Source organism: Mustela lutreola, chromosome 6 (assembly GCF_030435805.1).
Source record: "Mustela lutreola isolate mMusLut2 chromosome 6, mMusLut2.pri, whole genome shotgun sequence".
NCBI lineage: Eukaryota > Metazoa > Chordata > Mammalia > Carnivora > Mustelidae > Mustela > Mustela lutreola.
The window spans coordinates 144,030,458-144,058,179 of record NC_081295.1 but is presented as its reverse complement, the minus strand read 5'-3'; the positions used below and the strand labels follow the sequence as shown (position 1 = coordinate 144,058,179).

Here is a 27,722-nt window from a genome sequence, read left to right as displayed (position 1 = left end):
AGCCGGTTCTAAGACAATGTCTGCAACAATGCAGTGAAGTGTTTGCAGCCTCTAGAAATGAAGGAACAATGTCCTCTCTTGGCAAGGGGTCTGAGCTAGCTCCGTGGAGTCACAGGTAGAAAGCAAATTTGGAAAGTTGTGCCGCCAATATGCTTCAGCTGGAGAAAAATCTGTCGTAAGATCCTTATCAGACATCCTTTTATTGTCTCCCTAACAATGGAGAGCGGTTCCACCAGCAGTCATTTCGCATGCCTTTCTGAGCAGAGCAGAGGCTGCCAAAGCACAAGAAGAAGAAGAACACAGGTTCCCCCACTGTCTGAAAGTAGAGCGTTTCTACGAAGGTCTCGAAAACTGAACTGGCAAAAGGCAAAGAAGCAGTTAACGTCTCATGAAAGGGAAAATCCTCTTTGGGTTTCTACTGGTTCGTGAAAACAGGTACTAAAATAGGTCCTTTGTAAACGCGGAGAGGCATAAAGCAAACTTTCCAATAGAGGGGGAAGCCTGTCCGGGGTGTACAGAAGGGGACGGCACCGGGCAGGAAGGGGATGGGGAGCTACCAGGGTCATGATGAAACTGTAGGGACAATGATGAGGATATTGTCTAGTTCGAGTCCATCCTTCTTCCTCTATTCATTTTAAGCCATTTGAAATAAGGTGGATGTCCGATGTGTTAAAAACTGTAAGAGTTTTTGTTGTTGTTGTCGTTGTTGTTTTGGCTAATAATCTGCCTAGAGGACTCTTGTTCCAACCATAACTCTTTGATGACAACTTGTCAGGAAAGCTAAAAGTGGAAAAACTGAGCCCGGGAGAGAGAAACTCTCAAACCAGGATAAATTTTGGTTTTGATACCTGTATGGTGCTAAAGCATCAAGGTCCCCTCTTCTATTTTGTGGGCTCACAGCTCATTTATAACAAGAAGACCTCAGTGCTTCTTGTGCAATTTGCTGGGGGGTCTGCAGGCAGCACTGACCTGATAGCCAACCTCTGGCCTCTAACCCCAGCAAGGAAGGACCTGCTGAGCCACAATAATACTGCCCCTCGATGGTGTGCCTTCTTGCCAGTATGTCCGTGTAGGCACTGCACGTGGTCCTTCTTGCTCTAGTTCTAGTGAAGCTTGTCGTTTACTCTCGATGATCACAGGAAGAGAAGGAGAGTACGTTACACATGTTTCTAGTTTCAGAATTTTTTAAAAATTTATTTAAGCTGGGGAGGGGCAGAGAGAGGGAGAGAAGCAGACTCCCTGCTGAGCACAGAGCCCTACCCAGGGATCGATCCCGGGACCCTGAGATCATGACCTGAGATGGCATCCAGAGTCAGCTGCTTCACTGACAGAGCCACTCAGATGCCCCTAACTTAAGGATTTTTAATCAACTAGGCAAATAGCAGAATTATTTGTTTCACTGTGTTTCGTCACAGGAAATGTTTCAGCTCTTTCTGAATAATATTTGTTAAACAGAGTAGGGGCTGGACCCTCAAATATAAAGGTTAATAAGTTGGTCTGAGGCCCCTGTGGACTCCTGTTTCCATAAGCCAGCGTTGCTACAGTGTAGCAGGTGCAACAGCAAGTGGGTTTTCACCAGGAGCTGTGGGGGAGGGGTGTGCGGCCAGGTGCAGGGAGGGAGGACGGCACTTAGGGATGACTTCCTGTGCTCATAGCCTTTCTTTCTCCATCCCCGAAGGGACAGGTTTGTTTTGTTTTGTTTTTAATAGAAGGTTCTTTTTTTAAAAGATTTTATTTATTTGATACACAGAGAGAGAGAGAGAGAGTACAAGCAAGAGGAGCAGCAGGCAGAGGGAAAAACAGTCTTTCCACCAAGCAAGGAACCTGATATGGGACTCGATCTCAGGACTCTGGGATCATGACTTGAGCCAAAGGCAGTGCTTAACTCACTGAGCCACCCAGATGCCTGAGACTGGGGTAAAGACAAAGCAGACCAAGAGTCTGATAGGAGATACAGGAGATTATTTACTTAGTAAAACAGTATTTCAGTGCTTGACCCTTACTTTTAGATCAACTAACTGCTCACCAACCTTCTCATCGCATCTCTCTTTCCTCTTGGCTTTCTTCCCTTGTAGATTGCTTGTCTGTCTCTTCTCTCCTTGTCTTGTGGAGTGGAGACAACCCTGAACCAAAAATGCTGAGATTAAATAAAATGACAAAAACACTTCTGGAAGTTCTGATTTGCACCTTTGGAGATTTTCTTTGTCTTAGGGTGAATCTTTCTGTCCTTTTCTCACTGGTGAGAGGGTGCAATTGCTTAGATAGATACTGGGGATAAGAGATTTGGCTGTAGCCTACAAAGCGAGTCAGACAGAGTCACAGAACTGGGAATATTGGCTGACTCCTCTTAGAGACCTGACTTTCTCTGTCCCAGGCCTTGGCATGTTTGTTGCTAGTTTGTCACAAGGGTGAGAATAAAAATCACCTTGTTTCAAATTCTGATGCTCATGCTATTGGATCCAATGTCTTAACCACGTTGGAAAGGGTCCCACTAGGACTTGGATGGTAAGTAGTGTTGTCGACTGGTCCTCATCTTTTTTAGGCACAGGAAGAGTGGCTAGAAGAAAGCCGGGCTGCTGCCATGCTTGGGTGAGTGGCCAGGGCTATGCAAGCTGCCCTGTGAGTCTTTCCAACAAATGTCCCTGAGGCAGCCATCCTGTGTCCTGCCTGGTTAGTGGGAGTGGAGATAGAGAGCTCGGAAGGTTGTGGATGAGACACTGCAACAGACTGAAGGTTTGTGTCCCCCAGAATTAAGGCAGTGGAAGCCTAATCCCAGTGTGATGGCATCTGGACGTGGAACCTGTGGGAGGCAATCAGATCACAAGGATGGAGCCCTCATTAGGAGTCCCCCAATAAGAAGAGGCCGGCAAGCTCGCTAGCATTCTTCCCATCGCCTTCCGACAAGAAGTCGGCTGTCTGCAACCCAGAAGGAGGCTTCCACCAGATACAGCATGTGCCAACACCTTGATCGTGGACCTCCCCATCTCTAGAACAGTGAGAAGTGAATCCTGTTGTTTATAAGCCACCAGCCCATGCGATTTTGTTAGCACAGCCCTAGCTAAGGGACGGACAGAGAAGTGACCGCATCAATCACAGGCATCAGAGCAGAGATTCATGCAGGACGGATCTCCAGGCTGCCGTAGGCTCCAGAAGACACAGCCATGCCTGGCCTCTTTTCTCAGATGCTAGGTGAGCCTGTCCTTCCCACTAGTATATCTGCAGAAAGAAACCCTCATCTCGGCCTTCCCTGACTAGTCTCAGTAACCAGAGGGGAGGTATGCCACTGGCTAAGCAGAAAACATATTCCCTAGAACCTCCCGTGTTGGCTTGAGGGATACACAGAGGACCCTGGAAGCCGGAAGAAGCTGAATCTGGCAGGATAGACAGACATAGAAACACACAATTTCTGTGTGATCTGTACCAGGACACCCAACAGCCAAAGCAGCTGTTGATGGAAATGTGCATTGGTTTATTTGGATTTTGTGGATTCAGCTTACATTACCCAACTGAGCATATGCTCAAGACTTTCCCTGCCTTTTCTCTCTTTCTTTTTCTCTCAGTATTGCGTGCTTGCTGAGAGAGAACTTAGTTCTTGGTTTTGGACAGTGGTTGACAGGTGACACAAAGCAAAATTAACAGACAGAAGTATGGGGTGAGCCAAACCAGACAATTAGGGAGTTGCGTCAGAGGAGCTGAGGGAAGAAGATGGAACTGTGGGCCCGTGTGCTCCGTCTGACTGACCGAGAGCCACTTCGAGGGCAAAGAGGCTTCCTGGCGATGAGCCCCTGCCACGTGAGTCCCCAAATGCACAAAGTGAGAAAAGGTGTCCTGCTGCTTAACTTTTGTCCTTTCAGTTTAGAAACAAACAAAACAACAATCCCACCTTTGGGCCCTATTCCAAAGTTAGGTGCTAAATCTTAACCCCTCACGCCTCAGAGGCGAACAGTGATGGCGCCCAGGTGTGATTTCTGTGTCAAAGATTCTTCCAAATGCCTCCTCACACCGACTATCACATTTAGTTCTCCTAAAAGATAATACTGTTTTGTTATCCCCATTTTATAGATAAGGCAAACTGAGGCACAGCTCATTTAGGCCATTTACCCAGTGCTTCCCTATAACCAGGAAAGTGTAAGTAAAGACATGACAGAGGCACTTCTGGATAGGAGCAATTTCTTTCCTGAGAGGAAAAAAAAAAAATCTAAATTCTTTGTTGGAAGTCCTTTGACAGCCAGTGACTGTTTCCAGCTTGAGTTTGCCCCTTTCGATCATTCCCTCAGGAGCAGAACTTATCTGACGAAGGAGTAGTTCTGGGATGTGTAGGAACCTGAGAAGCCCTTCTAGTCCCCCAAATACCACTCCATCTCTGCCAGGGGACAGACCCTGTCTGCACCACTGGAGGAAAATGTGAGAATGACAACTGCATTCATAAAGGCAGTGTGGTCAGGGACTCCTGGGTGGCTCAGTCGGTTAAGCGACACACTCTGGGCTTTGGTTCTGGTCATGATCTCAGGGTCATGGGCTCCAGCGCCCAACGGACTCCTCATTCAGGGGGGAGCCTGTGTCTTCCCTTCTCCCCCGCCTCTACCCCTCTATGTGTGCATTCTCTCTTTCTTGTTGAAATAAATAGATCTTAAATACACAGCTTTGAAAGAAAGGTAGTGGTCAACCTCAGCTGATTTTCGTTCCTCAGGCAAAGATCAACACTTTTTCTGAGTATGGGGGTTGGTAGGAAGAGTCCAGAAACCTTGAGAAGCTCAAAGAGGCCGCACAGCAGAGCAGACAGCAGGAGGGAGGGGCCGGGAGACAAGCCTCACCCAGACCCAAGGTGCCAAGACCTGACTTGTTCTGACAGGGCGGCCTCAGCAATTGCGGGGCCTCTGCACCCGGCAGTGGCGACCAGGGGCGCCCCCAAGTCTGCAAGCCCTGAGTAGCCTCAGAGTCTGGCCATGTGGCACACAGCGGGAGCCTGCACGCGGTGTCGTCCCGGTGCCTGGATGATCGTGAGGCCTCCAGACCACTGCTACTGTTCCATTATCCTCTGCCCCTGGAGGGAGACATGTAAATCGTCAGGGCCAAATCACATCTGACAAGCCAAACCATTTTTAAAGGGAGGGGGTTAAGCAAAGCTCTTTCAGTTGCTGGAATTCACACCCTCCACCCATTCCACGAATCCCAGCGAATTCTCCAACCCTCGGAAGGCCCAGGCCTCACAGTGCCTGTCTTGTGGTGAGGTTCCCTGGGTTTTCTTTTTGGGTCGGTCGGGAATGGTCTCATGATCACTCACTCCCTGAAGGTGGAGGCTATTACAGAGGTTCCAATTTCTTGTCTTTGTTTTTAAAATTCCAAAGCCCCACCCCTGCCTTTATTTCTGCAGAACAAGGGTGCACAGTGATGGAAAAGGGAAGTAATTCTAGAGATGAGAGACAGCTTGTTTAAAAACAACCAAAAAAATGAAAAGTCATCAGAAACAAACAAACAAACCCAAAATCCACTGACATGGGATGTCCTCCACAACCAATCTTCTCTTTTGTGACTACTCAGAACTTGAACAGGAAAGGAGGCAAGATCAAACAGAAAACAGAAAAGCCGTCTACATTTTTTTTCTAGAAGAAGCCTCTTTCTCTGCCCCCTGACTCCTGGGGTCAAAATTCAGAGGCCCGGGGTGAACCCAGGTATTAGATTCTCACTCATTTCTATTTATTTGATAGAGAGAGAGAGAGATCACAAGTAGGCAGAGAAGCAGGCAGAGAGAGGGGGGGAAGCAGACTCCTTGCTGAGCAGAGAGTCTGCTGCGGGGCTCGATCCCAGGACTCTGAGATCGTGACCTGAGTTGAAGGCAGAGGCTTAACCCACTGAGCCACCCAGGCACCCAGATTCTCACTCATTTCTCTACTTCACATTGATCAAAACTTCTGTAGTCTCATGGTAATCTACATGACTAACTTGGTGCAGTGGTGACCCTCGGACAGAATGGTGATTCTAAAATGAGAATCCTGGGGTGCCTGGTGGCTCAGACAGTTAAGCAGCTGCCTTTGGCTCAGGTCATGATCTCAGGGTCCTAAAATCGAGCCCCACCTCAGGTTCCCTGCTCAGTGCAGAGCCTGCTTCTCTTTCTGCCTGCTCTGCTTGCTGCTCCCCTGCTTGTGCTCTTTCTCTGACAAATAAATAAGTAAAATCTTTTTAAAAATAAAATAAATAAAATGAGAATCCTTTCCTATACGCCTGCAGGCAGGAGCGGAGCAAGGCTGCTGAGTTCCATTGTACATAGAACCAATCTGCTAAGGAAATTATAAATTTACACAAACTGGGGGTACCTGGGGGGCTCAGTCAGTTAAGGCATCTGCCTTTGGCTCATGTCATGATCCCAGGGTCCTGGGATCCAGCCCTACATTGGCTCCTGCTCAGTGAGGGGCCTGCTTCTCCCTCTCCCTCTACCCTTCCCCACGTCATGTGTGCTCTCTCTCTCTCTCTCATTTGCTCACACTCTCTCAAGTAAATGGATAGAATCTTAAAAAAAAAAAAAAATCCTTTAAAAAAAAAGTTACACAAACTTCACAACCATAAACCAAGAATAATCTATTATTGGACTTACTGAGTACTCTAATTTCTCTCATATTCTACCAAAGGATGGAACTGTGTGGCTGCATTGCCCATGCCCTATGGTGTAGAGGTACAAGCTGACATTTGGAATTCCATAAATTTTGAGAAGGTGACTTTCAAATCAGTGCCTCATCATTTTTGTTTTGGTTGGAGGCAGTGTTCAATAGCTGTCATTTTTGCTTTTCAGTGACAAATTGCTCTTGGTCTAGCTTCGTTACTGCCAATGTGGTTTGATGTAGTTTATTTCATTAGCCTTATAGTGCATAGTGATACATTTTTGTATCCAATTTATTTTTGGCCTATAATTTCCCAATTCCTAAACTGAGGTATGTGTGTTCAGGTTCAAATATGACTCACCCACACCCCGTGCTAAAGTAGATATAAATCCCCAAATGTGCTTGGATGGTAAAACCTCCAGGTGGCATGGACCATTAATACATCTGTTCTCTGTAAGTAATCTGCAACATACTAACAAGATAGTAACATTAGGAGGTTAATTTTAAGTTTATGGAACATGGCTTTATAGCTTGAGATCCTGTGGATAAGGCTCAAGTTTCTTCATATACATAGTTTCTTCATATACAGTAAGTGATTCTTATTTATTGCCAGCAAACAGTTTGCTACAATGTGTTTTATTTTGTTTCTCACCAATTTTATATAACCAATAGAAAGTGGAATTAGATAGAAAGGTTAGGTCATGGGGTTTTCCCTCCCAAATTGTTTTTTTTTTTTTTTTTTTGCTTGTTTGTTTTTGTTTTTGTTTTTTAGATTTATTTGAGAGAGAATGTGAGGGAAAGAGCAGAGAGAAGGGACAAAAGCAGAGGGGGAATCTCAAGCAGACCCCCCACTGAGTGTGGAGCCCAATGCGGGGCTCAATCTCAAGTCCCTAAGATCATGATTTGAGCCGAAATCAAGAGTAGGATGTTAAGCTGACTGAGCTGATTGGAGCTTGATCTAAAAAAAAAAAGAAAAAAAGAAAAGAAAAAAAAGTTTCAGACCAATTACCTTCAAATAGTCTAGAAAAAAGCATTAAAAAATAAAAATCTTTAAAAATATCTTGTGTCTGATGAAGTTTACCATATACCCAAAGGGCAGGAAACACTAGCCATAATAAATCTGCAGAGTCTGTTCCTTCCCTGTTCTCACCACTGTTCCCCCACTTATGGTCTAGAGTGGCACCCTACATCTTTAGCTTGTTGGGACTACTCCAGAAGCACAGTAAAGAAAGAAATCAGACTGTAAGTAATTTTGTCTCATTACAAAAATGATGTGTATGCATGTTCAAAATTTTGGAAAATACAACAAAACCCAAAGACAAAAATATTAATGGCTCAGTCATTTTACCACCTATTCTTGATATATTGAAATATCTAATCTGAGTCCTTATTTTAAACAAACAGAGGTATAAATATAGATTGTTGTTACAGAATTAGAATCATTCTGCACACACTGTTTTCTGAAGCTGTTACATCAAGAACATTTCCCCCAGGTTATTAGATGTTACTTTCTAAAAGTTAGAACGTTTTTGGTTATAAAATAAATGATGGTATATACATATATCATCTTTATTTAAACAATTCTCCTGGGTCCAAGATCTTGTTATAAAAACAATGTCATGTCATCCTGGTAGCTAACTCTATGCTCTTATCTAGGATCTTTCTTCATGATTAATTTCTAGGAGTGAAATCATTAAGCTAAAAGTCATGAATATTCACAAAGCTTTTGAAACATATAGTCAAATGCCCTTCAGAAAGGGAGTCTGTCTTTTTTTGTTCTTTAGAAATATGAGATGCTGGGTGTCAGAAAGCCTCGTTTCCTGCCTTTCCTGGAAAGTCTGTCTCATGGCCAGGCTGATGGAGAATTGACGGCTTGCTTTGTGAAGGCCACTCTAAGTAGTCCTGCCATGACCTTGAACTGCCTTTATTTCATACCCATTGTTGGGAATCTAGAATGCAGTGGGACGGGTACCGGGCTTGGAGACAGAATGTCTGAGTGCAGGTCCTGAGCCACACACTGAGTGACAAAATTAAGCAGAGAATCTCATACCTCTGGCTTTGTCTCCTCAATGTAAAATGAAGGATTTATTTTAGATGATCTCTGTCCTGTCTTTTTTTTTTTTTTTAAAGATTTTATTTATTTATTTGACAGACAGAGATCACAAGTAGGCAGAGAGGCAGGCAGAGAGAGAGGAGGAAGCAGGCTCCCCGCTGAGCAGAGAGCCTGATGCGGGGCTCGATCCCAGCACACTGGGATCATGACCTGAGCCGAAGGCAGAGGCTTAACCCACTAAGCCACCCAGGCGCCCCGATCTCTGTCCTGTCTTACAACTGAAAATTATATAACTCTGTCATGTGTCAGATAAACCATCAATCTGCCCACCAGCTCTGGTAACTTGGAAGACTGTGAGCTCAGTTTCTGGAAAGGACCAAGTCTGGGTCAGCTGAGATTGTTGGCCACAGATAGGGCACAAGATGGGCTAAAGATAAAAGATATTCCATGTTTTGTGAATGTCCCATGAATTTCATCACCTCCAATTGGTGATATTCACGAATAACAAGACTTGGTTTCTCAGAAAACAACTATATTACCCCTACGGGATTCCTCTGTCACCAGCACTCTAAAAGCTACCGAGTGTACACACGACATTTAATGCCCCGCTTCAGGATCATGTCCTGATGCCGAGTTGAGAAGTCAGATCCCGTTCAGGGCAGTGAATTGTCCCAAGTCAACAGCCAACTAACTCACCCTAAATAGGAACATCGTGTTCTTTAGTTTTTCAACTGGAAAACAGCCCAGAAATGATATGGTCTCTTAGCCAGATTAAAGGAGCAATTTGAAGGAGGTGCATATGAGCTGAGATCAGTTTTTGTTCTTTGCTGTGAATGCTAATTTATGACTGTCACCTAATACCCGGTTTCTCGGGGCCTGGGTGAGGGCAGGGAGGCAGCTTCTAGAAGGTGGATCTCTGCGTCGGTTTATCAGTCATCACACGGCTTTTTCTGCACTTAGGCTTCCTAAATCAAGAAGGAAAACTGTTTAATTCTCTTATAACTATGAGAACTATAATTTTTTGAAAGCTTACTATGTGCTGGGGACTGGGCTAACCTTTACATACATTAGCTAATAGAGTAAAAACAACTCAACAACCCCATGTGCAAGGTACAATTATCCTCATTTTTAAAAAATATCTTATTTATTCATTTGATAGACAGAGATCACAAGTAGGCAGAGAGGCAGGCAGAGAGGGAGGAGGAAGCAGGCTCCCCGCTGAGCAGAGAGCCCAATGCGGGGCTTGATCCCAGGACCCTGAGACCATGACCTGAGCTGAAGGCAGAGGCTTTAACCACTGAGCCACCCAGGTGCCCCATTATTCTCATTTTTAAAAGATAAGGCAACCAGACAGAAACAGGCTAAATTATTTCCCCAGAGTCACACTCCTCTGGAATGGTGGGATTGGGACCTGGGTGCAGGTCTAACTTTAAAGCCAATAACAAAGACTACAAAGATCCAAACTAACTAAGGAATCTTAGGAGATGAGAAAAGTGTACGTTCTGAGGCAGAGAGAGAGAGGGAGCAAGAGAATCACAAGCAGACTCCTCGCTGAGCTCAGAGCTCGAGACCGGGCTCGGTCTCATGAGCTGAAACCAAGAGTCATATATGCTTCACCGACCAAGCCACTCAGGGGCCCCTACTTCATTTTAATTTTAACGCTATTTCTAACGTGATGAGCTGATTTCATGGCCGACTAATGGGACCTGCAGTTCCACACGGTACACTGTACCCCAAGGATTTGATTGACAGCTTCCTCACTTCCACTGTCTTCCCCCGTCCTTCACTCTCTGATGCTCACCAAGAGAAGAAGCCACTGCTGCACATGAAATAAATATTTTAATTTCTCAAAACGTTCCTTCGTTTCCTACTCCAAGGGAAGTCTGCCCTCTAATGATGCAAAAGCACCATTGATTCCAGAGATTTCTCTCCTAATAAATAGACAGAGAAGGAGATTCTGAATGTATGAGGGTAGAAAAGAACCTTAGAGTTAACTGAATTTCAATTTTTTAGAAGAAAAGGGAAACTGAGGCTCAGAGAGGCAGCGGCCCCCACGGTCTCATATGGAGTGTCTGCTCGTAAGAGAGAGGCAACGTCTGCCTCTCAGCGCGGACCAGCAGGCAGGGCTGCCTCTGGGACTCTGAAGACTGTCTCTGAAGGACAAGTACAGGGAGCTGTCTGCCCAGGCCCCTGCTTGGTGATGGAAAACAAAATCAAATCTGTATTGTAAGGAAGACCCTTTAATTTGGACTTCAGGGAACAAAGCAGGAAGATGGATGTAGCCTTGACTCTGAATATTTTGACCAAATGACATCAGAAGTTCCTTTTAAGGGACTATTCTCCAAGGAATAAGCTTGATAAATTGCAGGGAAAACAAGGGAGCACTTTACCTTTAGTGAGGAAGAGCCAAAGGAGAGGCAGCCTGGAACGTCTTCGTCCTTCTGTGACGTGCTGCTAAAGCAAGCTGCCCCTCCTGCCTAGTCCTTTCTATTGCCTCAGACTGTGTTACAATCGTAGTCCTTAAATAATTACATCACAGCGTGATGGAAACAAGGACGTCCGCCTTATTAACCATTATATCCCAAGTGCTTGTGTAGGTATTTCTGGTGAATAAATGAATGAATGGGGATTTGAGCGTGGTTATGTTGTACTAGGAGTACTCAGAAAAAAATTTTTGTCTGCTGATGTCCTAACCATTTTTCAAGATCTTTTGTATAAATTCATCCTTATCTTACCCAGAAAGAATCAGCACTTGTTCTTCCGGTATCCCTACCTACTTCGTGTATAACTTGCTAGCAGTCACCAGAGTATCTGGGCATTTTTTACTTGTCTATGTTCCACCATTTACCATCACAAAGAGTAAATACACATATACGTCACTGCTAAGACCAGATGCGGAATCAGAAGGCATTTTACAAGAGCTACCATTCAGAATCCAGCCCAATCTTCAATTTATTAATATTTAACCTAAATATCGATATTTAGGTTAAATTTAATTTAGCCTAATTTTTTTTCAGTGTTCCAAAATTCATTGTTTATGCACCACACCCAGTGCTCCACGCAATACGAGCCCTCCATAATACCCACCACCAGCTTTCCCCATCTCCCCACCCCCTACCCCCCAAACCCTCAGTTTGTTTCTCAGAGTCCATAGTCTCTCATGGCTCGTCTCCCCCTCCGATTTCCCCCAACTCCCTTTTCTCCATCTCCCCATGTCCTCCGTGTTATTCCTTATGCTGCACAAGTAAGTGAAACCATATATTTGACTCTCTCTGCTTGACTTATTTCATTCAGCATAATCCCAATCTCTAATTTATTAACCCTATTTTTCTCCAGGGTCACCCATTGCCTAGGTAAGGATGAGGAGACAACAAACACGGAGAAGAACTTTTATGAATGTGTGTATACACGTGTGTGTGTGCAATGGGAAGTACCATTTAGACGGCGCCTGACCTACCCCCCGGAGCCATTAAAAAAAAATCTCCCCTGAGATCCGCTTAGCTGATTTATGATTGGAACCACACTCTCGAAACAGAGTCTATCAGCTGCCAGCAGGTATGGGGGCTGCCAGCAGGTATGGGGGCATGAAGGTATGTCCTAACTATCTGGGAGGAAGGCCATTTATCACCCGAGTCCCAGCAAAACCAATTGAACTGAGAAACACTCCATTGTGTCGCACCCGCGGTTAAATCTTACCTTCCTCGGTCCTCGTACAGCAGGAATTTATCTGCCCCCTCCCTGATAGAGCCTTAGAAAAGCAAAAGGAATTTGGTATTATCAATGTGCTGGTTTATCAGATATGAATTCATTTGTTTTTCCCAAAATGACTTATCAGCATGAACAGAGCTGGCTGGCCCAAGCTTGAATTGTGCTCCAAATACCCTTTCTGAGTTCCCCCGAACTCAAGAATGTTTTATCACCCGGTTGTTTCCCCTGTTTGTTTGTGTTTTTTTAACTTCTTACCTATTGAGATGCATTTCTGGGTCAGGATCCCTGTAAAGACCCTGGGGAATTAGAGCTGCCGAGGGAAATGCCCAGCTTGGGCTGTCTGGTGGCCCCGTGTCAGTTAGGATTTCTGCTCCCATCGGAAAACACTGGACAGCTGGAAGTGAGATGAATTGCCTGAAGATGGCTCCCAGGGCTGAGCGTCTGGGGCTCCTGTTTGTTCAGTCCCTTTGTGTGGTGATTTCTATTCCTGGGTGGGCACAATGGAAAATGTCCAGCAAGGAAGGCAGGCAGGGCCCCAGGCTTAGCAATCCTGGATGCTAAGCCAACACCCCAGGAGAAAGAGAAAGGCTTCCTTCAGCCTCATCCTGTCAATCTGCCTCATTGTGCCTCCTTGGGGTCCCACATGTCCCACAGTGTCTTCATATGGGGCAGCCTAGCAGGGCCTCATTCTCCCAGACTCTTGGATGCCTGACGTCATCTTGCTCTATGTTTTTAAGACATGCTCTCATCTTGCACCTTTCTGGGCCAGACTCCCTCTGTAGAAGGCTTCACAGCTATCTCCTTCCCCCAGATGGATATGGGGAGGCTTAATTCAGAAAGCCCTGACTTTCTTTTTTTTTTTCCAATCCCTTGAACAGAAATCAAGCCATAGTCATTTCTTTTTTTTTTTTTTTAAAGATTTTATTTATTTATTTGACAGGCAGAGATCACAAGTAGGCAAAGAGGCAGGCAGAGAGAGAGAGGGGGGAAGCAAGCTCCCTGCTGAGCAGAGAGCCCGATGCGGGACTCGATCCCAGGACCCTGAGATCATGACCTGAGCTGAAGGCAGAGGCTTTAACCCACTGAGCCACCCAGGCGCCCCTACCACAGCCATTTCAATAAAGGTGCCTCCGAGTGTTCAGAAATCTCTCCAAAGGTGAAATAAGTGATAAAGGATGTCAATTTAAATTTCTTACCAGAAATATTTAATGATTTGGGGCAAAATCAAGTTCTTTGTGTTTGCGGTTCTTGCTGCAGGTTTATTGTCATAATTCCATAATTTCTTTAGGGATTCTGTGACTTAACATCCACACATACAGGACACATCTCCCGTGAGGAGGACCTGAAATTGAAACTGAGAGAGACTGTCAGCATTTTCTAGTAACCTACAGAAACCCTTTCTTTTCAGCATGGCGCCGTGTGGGGTTAGAGCAGTCATGTTGATAAGGACCGCAGACTTATAAGGATGCCTCTGAGTCCAAGGCTAGACTCATATACCTACGTAAGTTTATTCAGCTTTTCTTATGAAAACTTCCCAAGGAAGTGACTCCACAAACCTCCTTAATGAGATCTTACAGCCATTTAGTGTCTCAGAATGGCAGTTTGGCGAGAAAAATCAAAGTCAAGGTCAAGACTAACAAATCTGTCAGCTGTACCAGCGGGTACTCCTGGATTCATGCAAGTGTGAGTCAGGTGTCAGGAGTTCAGGTAGCCAAGGTAATAGATTCACAGCGCTTGGAGTTACCAGAGGTCAGAGTGGGAAAGAAGAAGGGATCAAAGGTGAAATGTCATAGGTTATTGGGAGACCCGTATCTGAGTCCAGACAGGAGAAATATGCTGCTGCAAACGTGGTTCTCAGGCAAGGTCAGTTACAAACAGAAGTTGCTTCTGTGGTTCTAGATGTAGGGTCTCCTGAGGACAAGAAGAATAGTCGATCTGAACCACCTGAGAATGCAGTTTTAAGGTACACTACTTTATTTTATTTTATTCTATTTTTACTAGTTTCCGGTTAAAGCATGTAACTCTGGACATAGCTGGAGAAAGAACAAGAAAGAAACCCTAAATCCAGCAGGAGAGGAGAAATCATAAAGATCAGAGCAAAAATCAATGAAATAGAAACCAAAAAAACAATAGAACAAGTCAACAAAACTAGGAGCTGGTTCTTTGAAAGAATTAATAAGATTGATAAACCCCTGGCCAGACTTATCAAAAACAAAAGAGAAAGGACCCAAATAAATAAAATCATGAATGAAAGAGGAGAGATCACAACTAACACCAAAGAAATACAGACAATTATAAGAACATACTATAAGCAACTCTACGCCAACAAATTCAACAATCTGGAAGAAATGGATGCTCTCCTAGAGACATATAAACTCCCACAACTGAACCAGGAAGAAATAGAAAGCCTGAATAGACCCATAACCAGTAAGGAGATTGAAACAGTCATCAAAAATCTCCAAACAAACAAAAGCCCAGGGCCAGACGGCTTCCCGTCTGAAAGAAGAACTAATTCCTATTTTTCTGAAACTGTTCCAAAAAACAGAAATGGAAGAAAAACTTCCAAACTCATTTAATGAGGCCAGCATCACCTTGATCCCAAAACCAGACAAGGATCCCATCAAAAAAGAGAGCTATAGACCAATATCCTTGATGAACACAAATGCGAAAACTCTCACCAAAATACTAGCCAAAATACTAGGATTCAACAGTACATTAAAAGGATCATTCACCATGACCAAGTGGGATTTATTCCAGGGCTGGACATATTTACAAACACCAAACCTCACTGGAGATGTGAAAGTCACGTTGTCTCCATTAGCATCCTGTGAGGGCAGGCAGGCTCCTCAGGTTTCATCTCTCTAAGCTACCAAAGTCATGAATGCTAAGTTCTGTCATGCTTAGATTTTTCTACAATGGTGGCTATCCAAGGTCATGATGCTCTCTTAGTCCACAAAGTTGTGAGACTCAACAGCACAACAGGGAAAGTTTTCAGATTATCTTAGCAGGAAAAAAAGCTCCCTAGCCGCCCCACACCCATCCCCCCACCATTAAAATTCTGAATGGACTCAATGGACTCTTTTTCTGAAGTTTACTTTTTTTTTTTTTTTTTTTTTTAATGAGAGAGAGAGAGAGTAGGGTGAGGAGCAGAGGGACAAGCAGACTGCAGAGCCTGACATGGGCCTTGATCCTACAACCCTGAGATCATGACCTGAACTGAAACCAAGAGTCAGATGCTTAACTGACTGAGCTACCCAAGGTGCCCCCTGAAGTTTACTTTTAAAGCAAGTTACATTTTTAGCAAGGACAGAAGTACCACCTCTGCAAACCCAAACAAACTTAAATATAGTCTCTTCCTACTTGAAAATTATAAGACTGTCATTACAGATTTCAGAAAAAGTACATGTCTTTATAACTCATGCTTAAAACATTGTTATAATTCTCTGCATGGCCCCAATGAAACAAGTTACTTATCGGCTCTCATTACTCCCCAAAGGGGGGTCAAAACGATGAAAATACTTCTGCATGTGGACTTCATTTTAATTTTCACAGTCACTAAAATATAAAGAAATCTTAGTTATTTTCCATCAGATATTTTGATTGAAGAAGAGACAATGTTGATGTTATATGTTAAGTGTGAAGGTATACAATGAATTTTCCCTATGATTTTTAAAAAAATTTTTGAAAATAATTTACAAGTTTCCTGCACAACTCAGGATAGATTTGGAGCCCTTGGGGAATGCAAGTCATGAGTGCTGCTGGAGGCTATCCAGTGGCCAGTGTGTCGGGTAGGATTTCAACTCTCCTGGGAAAACGCCGGACAATGAGATGGATGGCCCCGGGGTAGCACATCTGGGGCCTTTCTTCACATGGGCATTGTTCTCTTTCTCTATCTGAGCACAGTGGAAGCTGTCCAGCTTGAGAGACAGGCTTGTCCTCAGCAGCCCTGTGTTCTTAGCTGACATAGAACCAACCACCATACCCTAACTCACACAGTCATCAGAGTGCCTGTCACTTGTGTGGCATTTATCTGTGGCTCTATCTCTCCTAAATGTGTCTCTCTAGTACCAGCCCTAGAGTCTATAAGATGAATTTTATAACTGAACAGTTCGAGGCTGTCTACAGGATAAAGTCTAAGTGCCTTTCTTTAGCATTCTAAACCTCCTTCCTCTGTTAATCTTATCTCTTCACTCTGCCCAGAGCATACCTAGTATATCTCTATCTCTACGTCTTTCTCCCCAACATTCCCCTGTCAGGAATACTCTAATATCTGTTCTGGTTGTCAAAATTCTGCTCATCTTTCCACATGCAGTTCAAATCCAGCTCCTGCCAAGAGGCCTTTCCACCACTGGAATCCCTTAGAAGATACTATCTGGACCACATGTTTGGTCTCTACTGACTCATTCAATGTTTCCCTCAGATCGTGTATTGTCTCACCTACATTTTAAGACTTTTAAAGACAGAGAGTATGTCTCTGATACTTATTTATAATTCAGACTTTCATTTATTGACTGACCCATTCACTTAAGAAAACTTGACTGATCATCTATCATGGGAAAATACAATTTTGTGAGGATAGAAAAGGTGAGTTAGGGAAAGCCTTTGGTGTCAAGGATCTTAAAATCACCAAGAAAGTTCTTCCCACATAGCAAATGCCCAAATAGAACAATTAATTATTACCATTTAAAAAGGTCCGATTTCTCCATTGATAAAGAATGTAGAGGAAATCCTGCCCCAGAATCATGAAGCCATTTTACTTTTTATTTATTTATTTTATTTATTTGCTTTTTTCTTCCTTTTTAAAAATTATGTTCAGTTAGCCAACATATAGTAGTACATCATTAGCTTTTGATGTAGTGTTCAGTGATTCATTATTTGCATATAACACCCAGGGCTCATCACAACACATGCCCTTCTTTTTATTTTGTAAAGATTTTACTTATTTATTTTAGAGAGAAGAGGAGAAAGAGAGAGAGAATGCACACACACAGAGAGAAGGAGAAGCAGGTTCCCTGCTGAGCAGGGAGCCCAACTGGAGTTCGATCCCAGGACCCCAAGATCCCAGGACCCCGAGCCAAAGGCAGATGCTAAACTGACTGAGCCACCCAGGTGCCCCAGCAACATTACATTTTAAAAACTTAGTCCATCCAATTATCCTAAATAGCTGAATTCTGTCTGCCCCACTGAGCTATCAGAATAGATTGTATGTCCTCTAACTCATGTCTCTACCTGAGAAAAGTCAGAAACAAAAGCGAGGCCAATTATTCAACAGAGCTCTTGATAACTTGACTTTGCAGGAGCTGCTGAAGAATAAGATGTCTGTGCAGGGTCTTTGTAGGTCAGACAAAATGTAACTATTTGGTTCATTTTTGCAGTATCTCAGCTAGCCCTGGAAATATGTGGCTTCAGGAATGTCCTGCAAGCTGAGTGTGTAACTGGTGATAACTAGTGTATGACCTCTTTCCTGAAGGCCTTTCTTGCTGATAAAAGAGTAGGACCAACAGAGCAGAGGAAATAACTGGGAGGCACCATCATCCTCATGAGTTCTTATTTCCTCCAGTATCTTTGGGCCAGAATGAGGTTGATCCCTGAAAGAAGAAGGTATTGAAGCTGGTCAGCAGGTCCGCTTCAAGTGAACGTTTTCTGTGTAGATTGGCAATAATTCTGATTACATTTCTGCAGAAAGGCCTTAGCCATCCCCTGACTTCTGCCCACTTCCAAAAGATACAAGGATTATTTTGTATGTTCCCAGTGCACACTGCCTTCTCAAGTTGATGTTACCCCAATGCTTTTCCTCTTCTGTCCTGTTATCCATAAAATCTCTTTTATCCATAAAATCTCTTTTTTTTTTTCTTTTCCTTCAGTGGATTCGGTGAATTATTTTAGGGTACCTTTGTAATTAAATTTTTCCAAAGATCTAGTATCTCGATGATTCCATAGATTAGTTTCCTTCTGGGTACTTTTTTTGTGGCAATAGAGAATCAATGAAATTATTTTCTTTGAATCTATAGTATTTTCAGTCCTGCATTCATGAACTTACCCCGTGAAAGGACTCTGTCAGAAAATGCTTAGATACTTATGAAGCATTTTCTCCACAGAGTCCTTTTAATATTCCAAGAAATAAATTTGTCAAAAGAGATTTCCTCTAAATACATTCTTGGAATTTTAAAAATGCACAGGTCTCCAAAATTAAATATTTTCTATGTGGAAAGCCCAAATCATTTCTGATGAAACTTTTGTCCTCTTCTCAAATATGATGCATCTAAATGATAGTATTTGTCCCTTCCAAGGAGTTGTAGTCCTTAAGCAAACAAACCTACCCTTCTGTGTATTATAAAATGACAGTAGTTAAATGGTATATGCGTGAAGAGCAAGGGGAGGGCCAGTGAGGGCAGGGACAATTTTAATCAATGAGGTTGGAAGGGGAGAAGAAGGAAGGGAGCTCATAGGGCTTTGAAGGCCATCGTGGGGGTGTTGATGGGAAGTAAGCGGAAGAAGGTGTGGAACAGGGATGTAATGTGCTTGGCCTTATTTTTACAGTATTACGATATTAAGATGAGGTCAGCCCTGGCATTTCCACTTAAAAGGGAAAAAACAAAATGGAGATGCCATTGAAATTAGAAGAATTCTGAAGAGAAAATCATGAGAGGACAAATAAGGAAAATTAATTCATTTTTACTCATTGTCCAAGAATTTTGAAATGTTCTTAATACAAGTTTGCATTGGAGCAGGATGTTCTTTCCTTCTCCTCTCACAGTTACCATCTCTAGTGGGTTTTTCGGTCATTTATTCCTATCACTATAAAAATACTAAATAAATGCATCTATATATACACAGTTCATCATTTATAAATTATGCATTTATATCTACACCATATAGGACAACTATAAAGAACACATTTTAAAAGAATAAGATAAAAATTAAATACTTTGAAAGTAATTTTTATTTCATTTGGTACTATTTTGTTTATAGTTTTATCTTCTGCATATTAATGATATCAAATAGTTTTTATCTCCCACTTAAAATATTAATGTCATTTTGAATGATATTTTTAAATGTCTTTCTAGTTACAATGGCCGATATTTTAAACGACGGAGATACATCCTTAAAGGAGATTCATTCTTAATCATAATGAGTTTAAATCCATATATCAAGGAGTCTTCCTGATGATTTTGGATTTTTTTTTTTTGAATTCTTGTTACTTTGACTTCTTATTTGATATTGGATTAAATAATCATTGTTTTTAGCACCTACTTTGGCCAATGAAAGCTTATGTGGGACTCAAAAGAGTCAGCCTCACTACATTTTCCTTTTTGCCAACATTATTAATATTATCAATCAGCCATCTCTTCCAGCCATTTTTGTATGCCTTTAATCATATTGTGAGATTTCATTTAATAAATCCGGAAAACAACTGTAATCCACTAAATCAGGCAACAAATGACAATATGTGCCGCTATGCTGACAACCAGCTACCAAGTGACTAGCAAGCCTTCAGTAGAACTTTCTCTTGGGATCCCTCATGGTCCATGGGTGATATGGCATCCTTTGTCATGTGAACAAAAAGCAACCATGTCAAGACACAGAGCAGAGACTATAAAGTTTGCACTTTACTTCTCTTCTGGTAAAACATAAATGAAAATAGTAGTTCAATATTTTCTTGCTCTGTTGCCAAGACTGTCTTGCTCACCAAGGATGGTATGACTATCCCACCTTGGAGCCCTCTGGATAGGAACAAAAGAGTTTCCTGGAACAGTTGCCTAGTGGACCTTCAGTACAGGCATGTATATGACTTCATTCAACCTAGTGAGAGGAAATTGTGTCCTAGAAAAGGATAATAGTATATATCAACACTAGTCACAGAAAAATGGGGGTACCATATTGGTTGGGAGTTGGATGGGTAAAGCTGAGGACTTTCAGAGTATGGTTTCAGAGCTGGGTTTTGGAGGGCTAAGATCTGATAGAGGATCACTGAAATGAGAACCCAGGAACAAAAAAAAAAGGAGGAGGCAAAGTTCCCAGAGCAAGGGCCTAAATCATGTGAACACCATGAGTTCAGGCATGTCTGGACCTTTCTAGAGGACCAAGGGACCCCAGTAGACATGCCAAGGCTAAGGGCTGAAGCGCAGCAGCAGAGCTGTCCCAGGAAAGAGGCCACTCCTTAACATCTGGGCCTGGGTCCTAAGGGAGAGGCCAGGTGACTGGCATTGGCTTGGTGACTGCACCTACTTCCAAGGAAGATGAATTTTGTGACTTGAGGACTAGATGTCCTGATTTTCCCATAAAGAATGGGAAATAGAGGTGTTGAATTGCTGAAATTACAGTGAGAAGCTAGGAACACAATACAGCTTGGTGTCCCAGGAGCCAAAGTACGAGAGTAGTATCCATCCAGTTCAGGGAGCTGAACAGAAAAGCTATGAGGGTCATAGCAACATCATTGCCGATGTGGAAGCTGAGAGAAAACACTGCCAACCTGATGGCTGGCTGTGAGTGGGAGCACAAGAGAGAGCTGAATTCCAGAGACCAACATGAAGGAACGAGAGAAGGAGCCATCGTGAGTGGTGGAAGGACATGGAAACCTCTTCCAAGCAAAGTTTGGTAAGGCAGTTGGGATTCTAGTTATCTCTGGATGGGGGCTGAGCCATAGATTTCTGTTTTATTGCTGTTATTTATCATAATCCTTATGAGCCTCAGGGTGCTACAACTTTTAATTAGGGTTTTCTGTAAGACAATTTACTCTAGTTATTCTAGAAAGATAGGCCAGTAGAGAAAGTTAACGAATAAGTAAGCTTTTATCTCTTTTCCTTTTAATTTAACTTTGGGATGGGAACAGATGGCCTCTTCAGTCCCAGCTAGATTTCAGAACTCTGGAGACAACCTAACACAGGGGTTCAAAGCATATATCTTGGGTCCAACAGATGCAAAGTCATACTATTCTCTGACCTTAAGACTGAGGCCGGGTTAACCTCTCTCATCTTCAATTTCTCCAATAGTTCATTTTCTAATAGTAGAATGGAAATTGTAATAGTATACAAATCTTAGAATAGTAAACAAACTGAGGGTTGCTGGAGGAGAGGTGGGCAAGGATGGGGTAACTAGGTGATGGGCATTAAGGAGGGCACCTCATGGAATGAGCACGGGGTGTTCTATGCAAACGATGAATCACTAAATTCTACCTCTGAAACAAATAATAATACACTATATGTTAACTAAATTGAATTTAAATAATTTTTAAAAAGAATAATAAATAATAATATGCCCTCAGTACACCTACTTATATTAACCCTAGGGGGCATACTGGGAGCCAGCAACAATAAGAGGGAAGCCCTGAGAGGGGGAAGTAAATTTCCAAATGTTGCAAATCAGATTCTATTCAGTGCCAAGTAAGGACATCCCCAGAAAGTCAGTGAAGCAAACTAAATGATGCCTGTTTGCTCTTCACAACAAAAGATCTTCTATTGTGTCTTTTAAGCAGTCCATCTTAATCATACTTGGGACAGATTCCTAAAATGACACTCCTGTCCTCAATCCCTTCAACTGAACGACTAACATATAGGCTTTAGTACAAGGGCTATGTGTATAGCACAAGGCATAATCTGGGGAGAACTAAATTTCCCTACTGCCAGCTCCTGAAATAGTGCACGTTTATGTGTAGATCACGTGTATACATGGCTTGTATGTGCAGGAATCTATGTGTATATTTGTGGGACAGAGTGTGTTTCAGAGAGAACATCTATAATAGATTTGTTTTATATACTGAAATAATCCAGTTATCTTAATCTCTAATGAAGGCAAAATTGAATTCTGTAATCTCCGTAGGAAAATCTTAGCTCCTTTCAAATAGGTCAAAAATTAATTAACTAGGATAATGTGTTAAGAATGGCTGTGGGAGCACCTGGGGGGCTCAGGCAGTTAAGCGTCTGACTAGAGCTCAGGTCATGATTCCCAGGCTCCTGGGATGGAGCCCCACATCTCCCTGCTCGGTGGAGAGTCTGCTTCTCCCTCTATCCCTCCCTCCACTCATGCTCTCTCTCTTTCCCGAACAAATAAATAAAAGCCTTAAAAAAATAATAGCTATAAACATCCAAAGAATGGATGATATACCAGCAAATAGATAAATTCCCTTTGGTAGAAACTCAGGGCAGAAATCTAAGATATTTCCATTGGAGTTCGATTTTCCATGGTTCTAACTTTAAACGTTGAAGAAGTTGCAATGGCATCTCCTCAATGTTTTGTGTCTTTGTATTTTTATGATTCTTTCACATTTGCATTTTGTTCTGAGGACATTTATTTTTTGCCTTAGCCCCTCAGTAGAGTGGAAATGGAAATAATTCTCTCCCAGAGAACTGTTCCTCTCATGGAGTAGCGTGCGTGGAACAGTGAGGAGTCCTTGGTCATTTTAAAGACCCCAGCCCAACCCAGCAGGCTCTTGCCTTCCACATGCTCTGGAATAAGTATACAAATTTGAATGCACTTAAAAAAAAAAAAACAAATTTAGGGTGCCTGGGTGGCTCAGTGGGTTGGGCCTCTGCCTTTAGCTAGGGTCGTGGTCCCCGGGTCATGGGATTGGGTCCCATGTAGACTCTCTGCTCAGCGGGGGGTCTGCTTCCTCCTCTCTCTCCCTCTGCCTTCTTGTGATCTGTCTCTGTCAGATGAATAAATAAAATCTTCCAAAAAAATTTAAAGGGGACCAACTGAAAAATACTCCTGGTTACACTGGATTCTTAAAAATACATATGAGTTAGCATTCTGCAAGGAGGCTGTGTGTCCCACCACCTCCTTTGGTGAATTCTCAGAGCTGGTAGAATCACAAGCTTGTTTTTCCTCAAATTTCCTCTGGGACGAAGGTACAGGTCCTGAAAGAAACCAGAAGAGGGCTTACCTAAAAGTCAGAGTAAGTTTAAAAACGCAGTTTGGAGAACAATAACAGTACAGAATTCTTTTTTTTTGACCAGTTATAAAGAAAGAGACCATGACAGGACCTAAATTCTTGTTAGTGTGTGGCCCGCTACTACAGAGCATAATTTACAAAGGTCTCAACAATTTATAACACCTCCTTCTCTCTTTATTGCTTCCAAAATATTTTTTTTTGGAAGATTTTATTTATTCATTTGAGAGAGAGACAGGCAGAGAGAACAGGCAGGGGGAGAGTCAGTGGAGAGGGAGAAGCAGGCTCCCCGCTGAGTTGGGAGCTGGACTTGGGGCTCGATCCCAGGACCTGGAGATCATGAACTGAGATGAAGGCAGACGCTTAACCATTTGAGCCAACCAGATGCCCCTCAAAAAATTTTTATACTGACCGAAGTGAGAACTAGTCATATCCATAAAAGTTAAAGAGAGGATTAAGATAATTTGTTATTGGAGGCACCTGCGTTGCTCAGTTGGTTGAACAACTACCTTCCGCTCAGGTCATGATCCCAGAGTCCTAGGATTGAGTCCCACAACAGGCTCCCAACTCCACAGGGAGTCTGCTTCTCCCTCTGAACTTCTCTCCTCTCATGCTCTCTCTCACTTTCTCTCTCTCTGTGTCAAATAATTAAATAATTTTTTTAAAAAAGACAATTTGTCATCAGATGCATAGAATTTTTATATTCTGTAAAAACCGAGATAAAAATAACTTGCCACCCCGGGATCTCCACGAAATACTGGCACATCGAATGAACACGGCAGTAGAAATGTATAGTTCTATATTTGAGCTTGGACCATGAAAGCATGTAAAAATCGATCACATGATTATAGATACTGAGGCTGCCTCATAACGAACACCATTCCTAGCCTGACCTCAATAACCAAGGCTCCAGGAGAAGGGAAAATTGAATGAAGGCTTTTTTGTGAAAATGCAGAGGTTTCCTAACGGTGCATGTTCTTTCAGCTCTGTACTTTCTAAATGACCCTGACCTGAACAGGTCAGTGAAAGGAGCCAGTGAGGCAAACTATCAGACAGAAGCATGACATTGACAATAAGGCAGATGACATCATTCGGACTGGCCATTTGGCTGTCAAATGTGGACACGCCCATGCCCATGAAGAACGGGGAAAGGGGTGGAGTGGGGGAGAGTGGGTGCCCATGTAACTGCAACCAGGGACCCAGCTCCCAGAATGATTTGGTGTCACATCCCGAACCCAGACCAGCCTAGGGAGCAGCAGGAGAAGAAGGATGTGTTGGGAGTCAGTGGACACATCTCCATCAACCGAGTGGAGTAAGACTGTGGCAGTGGCAGCAGACAGCTCAGCCCATGTCCTAGGACAGAGTCTGTGACGTGCCCTGGTAGCACGAGGTACATTGCCAGGGTCTGTTGGTCCTCCTCCAGAAACTTGGTACAGACAGATCGTGGGAGCATTCCAGATGTGTGAAGGCTGGTCACGCTTTACACAGAGACCCCTTTGTGTCTTCCTCGCCGCAGAGAGTGAAAATACTTACGAAGGACCCCCTCAGAGAGAAGGGGGAAGGTCTGGGTGTTTCAACATTCGCTATTTCCATGTCCTATGTGGATGGTATGTTGTCTGCATCTTGTAAACGATCCAGATGGTCTCCTTTGATGTCTGTCTGGCATGACGGGGAATTTAAAAGAGACAGAAATACTCCATATGTTGGGTCTGAACACACAGGTGTCTGAGACAAGAGAGAAGGTCATGGTGTTAACCTCACCTCTTTTCCAGAGCTTGTTCTAGATACAAAACAGAAATATTGATGGAAGGAATGTCAAGGAACTTTGGCTGGGCAGGGGGGATGCAGAGGTCCCTGCAAGAGAGAGCAAAATGAAACTGTAAAATGAGGAGAAAACATGACATTTGCTTCACATTTTGGAGTATAGAACTCAGCAAGCAGAAGTTTGTGTTCTATTCCAGGACTTGCCTTGAAAAGTGGCACCTGCATGGCTCAGTGGGTTAAGCCATTGCCTTTGGTTCAGATTATGATCTCAGGGTCCTGGGATCGAACGCCTCATCAGGCTTTCTGCTCAGGGGGGAGCCTGCTTCCTCCTCTCTCTCTCTCTGCCGCCTCTCTGCCTACTTGTGATCTCTCTCTCTCTCTCTCTCTCTCTGTGTTAAAAAAATAAAAATAAAAAAGTGACAACTGAAAATGCGCAAACAGAAATCACCAATTACGACCATAAAGTGTCCTTTTCTTCACGAGACAAGGGTCTGCACCAGGGTCACCCCACTGCTAAGCTAAATGCCTACGACCTGCGTTGCCAATCCGTGTGACCTTTTCAACATCTTGCCAGCACAGTGGCAGCCTATCTTCTCTCTTCTAGGCAACAGATCATCTCCAATTTCTTGCATTGTGGAAAGAACACCACTGAAGAGAGACGCTTTTAACAAAATTTTAAGTGCACAACATGCTGCTGTTAAGTAAGAATGTTGTACAACAGATTTCTAGAACTTAGTCATATTATATTAGTGAAACTTTGTACTCGTTTGAACAGCAACTTCCCCTACCCCCACCATTTCCATCTCCTGCCAGGCCCTGGCAATCACCACGCTACTCTCTCTTGTTCTGATTCTAACCATTTTGGAGACTCATATAAAAGGAATCGTGTCTTCTTTGTCCTTCTGTGACAGGCTTGTTTCACTTAGCATAATGTCCTCCCAAGTTCATCCATGTAGTATGTGACAGAATTTTCTTCTTCTTCTTCTTTTTTTTTTTTTTAAAGATTTTATTTATTTATTTGACAGAGAGAGAGGTCACAAATAGGCAGAGAGACAGACAGAGAGAGAGATGAGGAGAAGCAGGCTCCCTGCTGAGCAGAGAGCCCTATGCGGGACAGGATCCCAGGCCCCTGGGATCATGACCTGAGCCGAAGGTAGAGGCTTAACCCACTGAGCCACCCAGGCGCCCCTCTTCTTCTTCTTTTTTTTTAATGGCTGAATAATCTTCGCGTGTGTGTGTGTGTGTGTGTGAGAGAGAGAGAGACATTTTCTTTATTCATTCATCCATATGTGGACATTTAGGTTGTTTTTACAACTTGACTATTGTGAATAGCACAGTAATGAACACGGGAGTGAACGTATCTCTTTGGGATCCCTTGGAGATAAATACCCCAGACTGGGTTTCTTGGATCAGATGATAGTTCTATTTTTGTTTCTTTGAGGAGCCGCCATACTGTTTTCCAAAGTGGCTGCAGCAGTGTGCATTCCCACCAATGGTGCATGACGGTTAATTTCTCCACATCTTCACCAACACTTATCTTTCTTCCTCCTCACATCTTGCAATAGTCTTCAGTAGAAAACTGAGTTTCAAAACTCAACATTTTGTGCTAAAAATATAGAGACCACCAGGAAGATAAAATGGTGTGAGGAAAGGAGTCTGGAAATTAGAATCATGCACACACACAAAACCCCACAAAAACAAACAAACAAGAACAACAGGTTTGAATCTAAGCCCTGTCATTCAATAAGAGTGCAGTACTTGGCAAGTAGTGTCCTCACTGGTGATGTGTTGGTTTTAAGAATTATAGGAAAAAATGTGTTCAAAAGGTCTTTAAAATTATAGGACACCACAAAGTGGAGGAATATATTAATAGAGATAAGAGTTGAGCATGCTAAAGTCAATTGTATTTGACTATGGGATAAATTCCTTTATTTTTTCCCACTTATGTTGAGTTTTGCCTGACACTGAAAAGGTGACTAGAGATGGGAGAGGTATTGAGATGAGAAGCTCATCTCAAAATTATAATTGTGCTTGTTAATCCAAAAGTGTATCCAAAATACAGGTGTAAATAGAGTACAGGATAATTAATTCAACATAGCAAATATATATGGTGTACTGGGTGTTAAGAGTAAATAGATGTGTCCAGAGTATCTCTTCCTCCATGGGGATGAGAATTAGGAGAACAGGTATGCAAGGCAGAAGAAGAGGAGGCCAAAGGAGGGTCATGCACACATTCATGTTATTCAATATATATTTATTAAGCATTGGTCTAGCTGCTATGCACACAAAGTTGAATCAGACATAGTTGCTGGCCTTAAGGAGCTTATGGTTTACTTAGGGGTGCAAATGTGCAAACAAAAGAAATCCAACAGGATGTCATGGGTATTATTACAGAGAACTAAGTAGATCATAAGTAGATCTTTATCCCACCCCTCTGACTCCGGGCATATATATCCAGCTGTCTACTTGAGATCTCCGCAGAGACGTCTAGTGTATAGCTTGAATTTAATACATACTCCTCATCTGCCTCCCCCTCCCACCCCACGAGGAGCTGCACCTGCTGCTGGACTCCACAGGGCAGGAAAGAGCAAACCCAACTTCTCAGCTGCTGAAGCAAAAACCTTGAAGTCATTCTTAACTCTCTTCTCTCTCTCTCTCTCTTTCTGTGTGTGTGTGTTCCTCCTTCACATCTAATCCCTCAGTATATCTATTG

General features: G+C 43.0%; 1 long non-coding RNA gene across 1 annotated transcript in view; it reads left to right on the top strand.

The window, feature by feature from the left end:
* The first annotated feature begins 281 nt into the window (after nucleotides 1–281).
* The window catches only part of LOC131834552 (uncharacterized), a 52,293-nt gene continuing 24,852 nt past the window's right edge, over nucleotides 282–27,722 (top strand). The window contains exon 1 of the long non-coding RNA XR_009354927.1: nucleotides 282–435. This is a non-coding gene — a long non-coding RNA (uncharacterized LOC131834552). The remainder of the gene's footprint in view (nucleotides 436–27,722) is intronic.